Source organism: Balaenoptera borealis (assembly GCF_965194805.1).
Source record: "Balaenoptera borealis genome assembly, chromosome: 14".
In the NCBI taxonomy this organism is placed as follows: domain Eukaryota; kingdom Metazoa; phylum Chordata; class Mammalia; order Artiodactyla; family Balaenopteridae; genus Balaenoptera; species Balaenoptera borealis.
The window spans coordinates 35,536,775-35,546,955 of NC_138875.1; positions in this window are offsets into that span (position 1 = coordinate 35,536,775).

A 10,181-nucleotide genomic window follows, 5' to 3' on the forward strand; every position below is an offset into this window, starting at 1 on the left:
ACTGGAAGCTCCAAAAGGGGAAATAGAAATAGAAAATAAAAATAGGAAAAACAATATACACATATATGAAAAACTCAATTTCTCTTTCTTAATAATTGAAAGAACAACTATATAGAAAATCAACAAGCATACAGAAAAAAATAACATTAACTCATAGTATCAAAATGGCATGAGCAGATCACCCCACCAAACAAATTCAGAATAAAAATTCTTTTGAGTTGTCCAAATATATATATCAAGATAGATTATATTATAGGCCATTAAATCAAGCTCAGCATATTTATAAAGTCAAATTTTGAATATATTTAAAGGTAAAAAAAATGTTTGAATCAATGGATAAACCTACCATGGTTTTAAGTGGAAAGATTAAATATTTCTTTTAAAGATAAAAATTCTTTCCAATTATTTAAAAGTGGATGGAAATTGTAACCAAAATCAGATCAGTTGTTTGTGTATTTTGCTTTTTAAGAACTTGTATGCATGACTCAATTTCATCTGGAAAATAAGTGTGGTGGTCATTCTTAGTTTTTGTAAAGAAAATAGTCTTTCAAGAGAGTTGGATTCTAGTTTTAACATCACAACTTATTTCTAGTCATTTTGGAGACACTAAATCTTTCTAGGTTTATTTTATATAATTCATATAATTGACATAATCATGTATAATTTACAGTGTTATTGTGATTATTAAACATCCGAAGAAATCATTTAGCACAATACCTGACATAGTTAACACTCAATAAACGGTAGAGTTTTTTCACTACATTTTTCAAAGCTGGATAGCAGCCACTGAATTTTACCAGAAATTCTTGCCCTTCCGATGAAGACTGAAATTTATTTTTGGTCCAGCCACACCCTTAACTTTTGGAAATGTGTGTCACGGGCTTTTCAGTACTGAAACATAAAGCATGTGATAAAGATGTGACCTCACACTTTTGCTTCAGAAAAGAACGTTCAGTGTAATATTTAGGTACATCTTTTACCAGAAATATCCTTCAGCATATTTTTAAAAATTGTTTACCAAATCTGAATTTAGACTGCTTTATGCACATAAATATGTATGTATTTTTGGGTGAATGTTTTTGCAGAAAATATGAATGTAGCTAGAGAGGACAATACATTTTACATCACGATGGGAAAAAAAAAAAGGTCGTGAGTGACAAATTTATTTAGTTGGTACAGTGAAGCCTGGGCTGAACTGTTTCATACAAGATGTACTTTAAAATCAAATAACTTATTCCTAGGTAATATACTGTCAGAAGGTTAACAGGTAAGATTTTCCTTGATACTAGGGAATAGGGACAGTACTAGGTCTGGAGATCTGGGTTTAAGGAAATACTTGGATAAGAGAAGAAAGAACTTCTCAGTTTAGTGGAACTCAGAAGTGGAGAGGCATGGAGAATTTAGAAAGTTGAGCAAGTGTGCTGAGGGTTAGAGAGAAAGCAGAACAAGTGTGAATCGGGAAACCAACCTGGCGAAGACATGGCCAGATCTATGTGGTAGCATTTAGTTATTCCCCTCCACTGGTTCAAAACCTTCTGCAAAGTTTTACTGTTCCCATCAGTTCACAATTGGGCTATAGAGAATCAGAAATGGGTATAATATATTGGGTTGGCCAAAAAGTTCCATAAGATGTTATGGAAAAACCTAAATGAATATTTTGGCCAATCCAATACATCTTCTGTTGGGTCTGTTGAAACTATCTATTGCCTTTGTTTGGAAAATGATCTTTCCTTCACTAAACAAGTAGTTTCAACTGGTGATATGAACGCCCTCAACTCACCCTAACTCTGCACAAAATGGATTGAGTTGATTGATGAAGGCATGGATACCCCAGGTTACTTTAGTTCTCTATCCCTGCCCACAGATGATAGATAAAGGGAGAGGAAAATAAATCAAAGTGAGACAGCTAGAATTTTTCTGTAAGTTATTTGAACTTGAGCTCAATATCTTTCTGGTATTAGTCAATAATGGTATGACATAAAAATTGTCAGTGGGCAAAGTTATGTGGCATAACCTAAATGAGAAGATGAAGCTCACCCCACACCTCAAAGGACTGAGAGCATCTATCACATATGCTGCCCAACCCAACTTTTTAGGCCCTGATGTGGAATCTATGTGAGTAACCCACAAGCTCTCTCCCTTATTTTGAGCTTTGATCTAACCAGAGTTATGACTCCCCATGCTCCATCAGGTTGGATACTATTAAATTTGCATGCAGGAAACAATAGATACAAAATGATGTACGCTGGTCATACATGAATGACCCTGCTCTAAGGCTGACATGTTTGCCAGGGAGAAACATCAATAAACAATAGGTGCTTTATCTCCAGGATAGAATATCATATCCTAATAATGAAACATAAAAGGACACAAAAACTTCCATGCATGGTTTTTATAGCTCCTTTTCTGAGTTTCTGGGAGATAAATTCTCATTCCTCTTGGTTCTGATATCACTGACTGGTAGACATGTCACTGGATTTTCCAACAATTGCCAGTTTCCAGAAAATTATTCACAACTGAACTTTCTAGATTATTTTAGTTAAAAGAGATTAAGAAATGATCAAATCAATGTCCTGTCTAGTGTTGAGAGTACACTTATATCACTTTATTTGGTATTGTTTAATGCTAAAAACAGTACAGTGAGCTGTAGTGGGGACATCTTATGTTGGGAAATTCACCTTAATATCTAATAGTCTCTGGAGATTAATATTCTTCTCCTCTAGGAGTGGTGGCACTAGATTCAAGTTTTTTGCTTTACATACACCAAAAACTGCTTAAGTCATCGCTATACCACTTAATACTGCCTTCTACATATATTAACAAAATCTTTATTCTTATTTAAATACTTTAAAATATAGTTTCTTTCTTGAAATGATATGAAAAAATATATTGAATAATGGAGAAATTTAGATATAGCTAGTTATGGGCAAAGTGGGCTGGAACTTAAGGGTTTTTATTCTTTGTCTGGTCTTTTCTGAAAACTCTTACTGCCTCTCAACTGAAAACAAGATATATTTTAAAAAATGAAAAATGTAAACCTAAGATTCTTTTTCATTTGTTTCAAATTTGCATAAAAACATATATATATCTATTTTTATGTCATTCTAGGTCTGTTCATTCATTCTTGGAATAGAGTTATTCCTCCCTTCCTACCCCTTGCCTACTTGCTAGTCTAGGAATTGGTACAAACAAAATTATCTATCAGTAGTAGTTCTGAACCATGACATTTCTATAGGTCAATTTAGGAGACAACAATGTATGCAAAGACACCTCTGCAACAATGAAGATGAAAGCTATTAATATTTACTGCAAAATAGAACCTCCCATGTAAGAGAGGTTGTCTTAAAATACATAAAAGTCTAAGGAAAACTTCTAAAAGCTGTAAGTACTGATCACACACTACCAATCCATAAGATTAAATGCAGAGAGGCCAAATGGTAGAATTCAGTAAGGGGAGAAAGAGGATGAAAGTAAAACAGAAAGAGAGTCTCCAAAAATAAATTCTAACTTTTTGAGAAAATAAGTTAAAAGAGAGAAGGCTTTTCAGGCTATATTCAACAGCAATAATCAGGATTCACAAAGCAGAGGCATTGTTGGTAGTTATGGAAAAGCTGTTTTAGAATGTGCTCTGAAATGGACTCTATCTTTGCTTTCTTCACTTTCTTTTCTGATTCTGTACATTGTTTCTCTATGGTGCTGTCACTCAGTTGCCTGTGTTTGACCAAGGACACCCTGAGAAAACTCAGCTCTGTTGCTAAATTCCCAGGATTTGTGACTCTTGCTTTGACTCCTTTCTGTGACACATTTAATATCTCTGACCCTTTTCTCACCTTCCTTAACATGGACCCAATTAGGGGAAATTTTTTTCCTTAACAGAAAGATTGGGCTAGTTCTGCAGCCTGGATTCTGTCTAAATGCTGGTGGCATTTCTTTAGCGTTTCTAACTAGTACAAAAATAGAACTTTCTCCTCACATAGGTGTTGGGAGAATTAATTAATGTTTATGAAGCACCTCAGATCCTTGGATGAGAGGGCCCTGAAGAATTCTCTCATTTGAATGTGGTATTATTGCATCATCTGATCCTGTGGTGAAGCTGGAAGATAAAAATAGCCTCAAGTACAGTGACCAGCTGTAACTCTGTGAGGGAGGTGTACTCTCTGTTCAGGGTCTGGGTAAAACATTTATTAAGCATTTCCAGAGAAAAATTGACTCTATGCACATTTTAGGATTGTGCAATTTTCTTTCACAAGAGAAACTCCCAATTCCATGCTTTTCTTTCTTGGGTGAAGACCTTATGTCTTCCCTAAATATAAACACCAAGGACATACTATTTTTTACTTCTTCTCTTTTGAAATTTGATAGCAAAAAATATTAGTAGTAGTAGTTAGTTATTAGTAGTTCACATACTAGTATAAATAATTGGTAAAGCTTAAACTGGTACTCATAGAATGAGCACTCATTCACATCATAAACTTCATACCCAAAGGAAATAATAACCAGATAAATGAAAGAATTCTCAAATAAGGAGATTTCAGAGTATTTTGATTGGCTAAGGTAGTCTTGCTGCCTTCTCTAAATTCGGAATACATTGTCTGACATTATGTAAAAACCAGATAAGATAGAGTTAATGGTAGAAAAAAAAATCATTGGAACTTAACACTTTTTCTCTCCTAGAACAATTTTTGACTACTCTAAGATACTCTTTATTTCAAATCATAATATCTGCTTTATTTCAAGTCATAATATTTCAAAAGTAATATATGCTTTAGATTAGGAAACTTTATTTTCTCACAGTACTTTCCTGAAGGTAAAACAATAGATGTGAGTTTATCAATAATAATAAAAATTAAAATAGCATTTATAAGCTAATTATATCTCAAGATCATTTCTAAGCCCTTCATCAATATTATCTTATTTAATTCTTGTAACCTGAGAGGTACATGCCATTACTGCTTTACAGATGGAGAAGCGAAGGCACAGAAAAGTGGAATGACTCGCCAAAGATGGCAGACTGAAAAGTGGTGGAGGCCAGGTATAAACTCAAGCCATTTGACTTCAGAGTGCTGGTGGGTATAGAGCTTTATTGTGTAGCGTCATGAAGGTGCTTTGATAACATTTGATAACTAAACTCTGAGTGTGAGGAATTTTAAGCACTTTGAAGAGAGATGACTCTTGAGAAGTACATAATTAAATAAAATGGGGAAAAGGGAAATTTATTATTTTCCTTCCTTTAGTCAGTGGTAAACCTCTCTGCATTTGAAAAATATAGGCCCCCATGAAGTAGGAGCATGGCTTTCCGCCAAATGAGAACTTTAGGGTTAACAGCAGGACAGACTGTGAGCCCACAGACAAAAGAGGACTATTCATGCTTGTCCTCTATTTGGGCCCATTCCATCTTTTCCAGACACAATTGTGTCCTTGGATCTCTATTTGAAGAACTCACAGTTGGCATTCTGTTATTGAGTGTCTGGAGAAGTTTGGTTATCTCTCCACAAGGAATCCTAGGGCTGGACTCATGACCTTGTCACAAAGACTAAGCCTTGTGCTACCCCTGAAAGAAAATAAACAGATGTGTCTCCCCTGGTTTAATGGGATGTAAAACAGCACTTAGGCTTGTCACTGTTCCTCCCAGTATTCATCAGCATCTCACTACTAAATAGCATGCTCCCAACTCAAGCAGCTGCCATCAAGGTAGGAGGTGACAGGCTCTTGGATGGCAAGACGAGATTTCAGATGTGGAACAGTCAAGGTGCCGACTTGAGGAACCTGTAGGGGGATTTAACCATGGTGCTTTTATTTTCAGGGTAATGAGTCAAAGGGAAGGGCCCACCTATGCAGACTGCATCCACGAATGAGACTAGCAGTGAGATTAGGCCAAAATCAGTATTTTCTTAAGAGACCTGGGAAACTTGCTTGTTTTTTCATATATCTAATTATTAGATGGTAATGAATCATACTTAAGAATGCCTGTTTGAGGATCATTGGATACTTGGATAGCAAGACCACTAAAGTGATTATCAGCAGAGTTGGGTATCTGACCACATGCCATCTCATCCCTTTGGCTGTCTTCCTGCAGGTTTCAGAATAGATTGAGGAGGGTTATTCACTGACCCTACTCTGGGCAGAAGCCTTACTGTGCCCAAGGAGACACTGTCCTCATACCTGAGAGCACTCACAGACTCAGAGAAGAGACAATGCTCTAATTTCAATCCTTGATGAGTTTAGGGTAATGTCGGCCAACAAAAATAAAGGCCAGAATGTTATCTGCAGAATGTCATCCATGAGAGCAAATCCTTCTCAAAATTATTTGGCTTTCATGCTTTGAATTAAATATTCTGAATATTTCTATTGATTGAATTTATCAGAAAACTTAGATTTCTATTGCAGTATGTGCTGCATAATGATAGGAGTAAAATGCTAACTAATGATAACATTTATTCAGTAGTTAAAATGTCAAGTTTGAAATTCCTTGATTCTCTGTAGGTATCCCACCCTTGTTTAAGCTTTTGCCAATAATAGATCAGTCCTTCAAAATCTCTATTCTCAGGCATGGTACAAGTAGAAAAGGAGAGAACAAATATAGAATACGGTCCCTGAAATGTAGGCGCTTACAGTGTGGCTGGAGAGAAATTACTCAATAATATTAGAGAAAAAGAAAAAAAGGAAACAAAAAGGAAATAACACAAGTATTCATGATTTTAGATCATAGAGCTTAGGAATTCAGAATTTGGACCTTAAAGGACTGTCACCCACATAGCAATAAAGACTTACCACTTGCTAGGCATGTATCCTTATGTATCCTTATTCATCACATCTCTAGAGTAAACAAAGCAGCATGTACAATCACAGGGTTATTGTGAGGATTAAATGGATCAATGTAGAGCAGTGTTTAACCAAGTACCTGGCACATAGTACATATTCAACATGCATTATATAACAATGGAATTAATATTACTGTTATTATTTCCCCTTAGATAAATTATAGATATTATGACCCTGTAATACTAAGGACTTCAAAATCTACTGATTATATCTATGTTGTTTAAAATCCAGGTTCAGTGAATAATAACAAATGACCTTTGATCATTCTCTCTACATCAATCTGCATACCTAATTCTAAGTCATGTCAATTCCTGTTCATGTATATTTGTATTTTAGACACAGATTCTAAAAGATTCACACAGACCCACCACATACCAGCTTGTGAAATGTGGCATTTTCACTTTGTTGAGCTTATGTTTATTGCTTACTTTTCCTACAATGAACGTGTTAACATGTATTGTTTATACTATAGAAAAACAGGATAAATATTTTTGAATTATTTTTCTCCTCCCCAATTTTACTGTTAATGCCTTAGTTCCGTTTTTTACAACTATTTTTTCAGCCACAGTGTTGCAGCAGCTCTCTTGATGACTCTCTTCCATGCAGTAACTTTGGTGGGAATTCCCAATTGCAACTCTGTGTGACCCCCATAGCCCTGGAGAATGTAGGCCATGGGTACTCACTTTGTATAAACTTTCAGACAACTCTAGCACAGGATATTATAACTGTCTCTGTCTTTCTGCTTCTCTCACCTCTCTATGAATGAAATAAATGAAAGTGGAAAACATTTTGCCATCAAGTTACAATATATTCTCAAAAGACTATAGTTAACAGGGTATATGTAAATCCACAGCTTTACACTTAAATTGAATTTCATTTTTGTAGTTTGCATTTTTTAAGTTGAAAATTTCCACCCAACAGAAGTTGTATGGTAATAATTCACTTTTTCTAACTATGTTTAAATTCATTTGAAAATAAAATGAAATGAAAGAGCTCAAAAGAATTATATCTCATTAACTTTGAAGAAGGAAATGATCAAGATTTCACTACTTTTTTCCTTATATAAACTGCCTGTTTTACTGCAGAATGTCAGTGTCTGGCATGCCTTCCTGCCAACATGCAGAACAGATGTAGGAGGGCACCTTGGGGACCATACATTATAAAGTATGGCTGAAGAACTATTTTTACACCTCTCCCAGCCCTGTCTTCACCTGTTTATGCAGGAAACAGACCTGTGGATTTTAGTTCATCTGGTTCCATGCCAGTGGAGTCCCAGCGGCTCCAGACAACTGCTTTCTCATTTGAAGTTCTGTTCTTTTCCTCCTAGTTTTGGCTGACAGTTGCTCAGGTTTGGCTTCTGGCAGGATGTCAGAGGCCTCTTTGCTACAGGTTGCTTCAGTTTAAGAAGAAGTTGGTAATAAAACAGATTTCTAAGAATGAGACTCAGAAATAAGGCTGGCATTATTTTAATGATGAGGGAGACTTCTACGTAGGCACCTTCAGAAAGAGGAGCAGACGTTTGGTCCTTCCTGGTTCCTGTCTATTACCGTGAGGCTATGAATGCAGGGAGAGAAAGTTTAAACCTATAAACTCTAGGTATATATCCATACCCATCAATTAGTAAAACCACACAGTGTAACAACATCTAAACAGTATCCTGTAACTAATGATTTTCGTGTGATGTACTCAGCCAAGTAATCAAATGCCCCCAACAACCTCAGATCATATGTGTTAAGTTATAATATTAATTGCATTAAAGTCTAATAATTAAAAGAGAATTAGCCATGAACTCCTAAGAGGCAGAAAATTCAAACTTTGATGCCTTAAGGATCAGAATGGATAGAGGCCAACAATAAGCTGTAAAAAACAATACAGACCAAAATTCAACATTTCTGTTCCCTACATTTTTCTTGGCATGGGGAACATTGCAGATGCCTTCCCTAGAGTGTGGTAATTAGTGCCATAAGAGCTCTGTTATCTCACTTTTGGAATTTTATTCCAGAGATGCTCACACAGGTGATGTGAACTTGGTTGGAAAAAAGTCCTTATTCACTTTTAGAGACTCTCTTTGGATGCAAAAGATCTGAATGATGAGGCATCTGTGTTTTCTTTCTCGATTTCCATCCTAGTGGAGTTAGAATGTCTTTGGGAAAACAAAAAAATGCTGCCAGATACTTATAAATTACGCTTTTGATGTGACTCTGAAATAAGTGTCAATATATCATATGTGTGCATGTTCAAGCTTTAAGGAACATGGCATGGGTGAAGACTGGAAAAGAGAGGACAAGATGTCTCATAACAGACTTAATTCTTTTCTTTTTTTGTTAATGTTATTGTATGGAGACCAAATTGATGAAGTGTCAGTAGCTTACAAGGACAAAATTAGAGGTCTTCTAGGACCAAAGGTTAAGAATTATAAGCCATCTTGATAATGTTCTTTTGCCCTCCTTCCCTTTATCACATGGATACCTGACTAAGGAAAAGTGCCTTGGGAAGTAGTAGTGATATTGGCACTTCTAATGTTACTGGGAACAACTCCCACCAATTCGAAACAGGATTGGATTTACCACTTTGCCACATTCCCCAGACATTGGAGGTAATCCTTCAGCATAATAAAATATTTAATATTCTGTGGCCATAGATATTTTTTAGAGCCTGGCTATCCTTAAAATGTGAGTTTCTTCAGAATGTGAGTAACTAGGAATAGAGCATTACACCAGTCTCTGAAAGGATACCAAGCAGTCTAGACTAGAGATTAGCAAACTTTTTTTTTTTTTTCTGTAAAGGGCCAGGGAGTAAATATTTTAGGCTTTGCATGCCACCATGCAGACACTGGGATACTTATTCAACTCTGCTCTTGTAACTCAAAAGTAGCCATAGATAATACATAATAAATATCTAATTTGGGGCGTCTAAATTGCAGTAGAACTTTATTTACAAAAATAAATGGCCAACAGTATTGGCATGTGGTCTTTAGTTGGTTGATTCCGTTGATTCCTGACCTAGACTTCTGCCCACAGTAACTTCACAGTCCAATTGGGCAAATATGGAGGCATGTGAAGAGACAATTAAAGGTAATAACATGAGAAAAAACAAAGCAGTGGAGATAATGATATACACAAGTTCAGAGGAACAAGAAATACTTGAGAATAATAATTATATATTACATGAGCCTTGGATAAGATCACCGATGTTCTTTTACATTCTGTAATCTTAAAACGTACCATCATTATAGCTTTTTCTCTGTTAAGCAGATTTCCATTCCTGGTAAGTGTACCTCAGGAGAGTACATTTTTATTAAAAGAAGTGGGTGGAAAAGGTCTAGAAGAGAGGTACAGAAAATAAAGGACTTCTGAAAT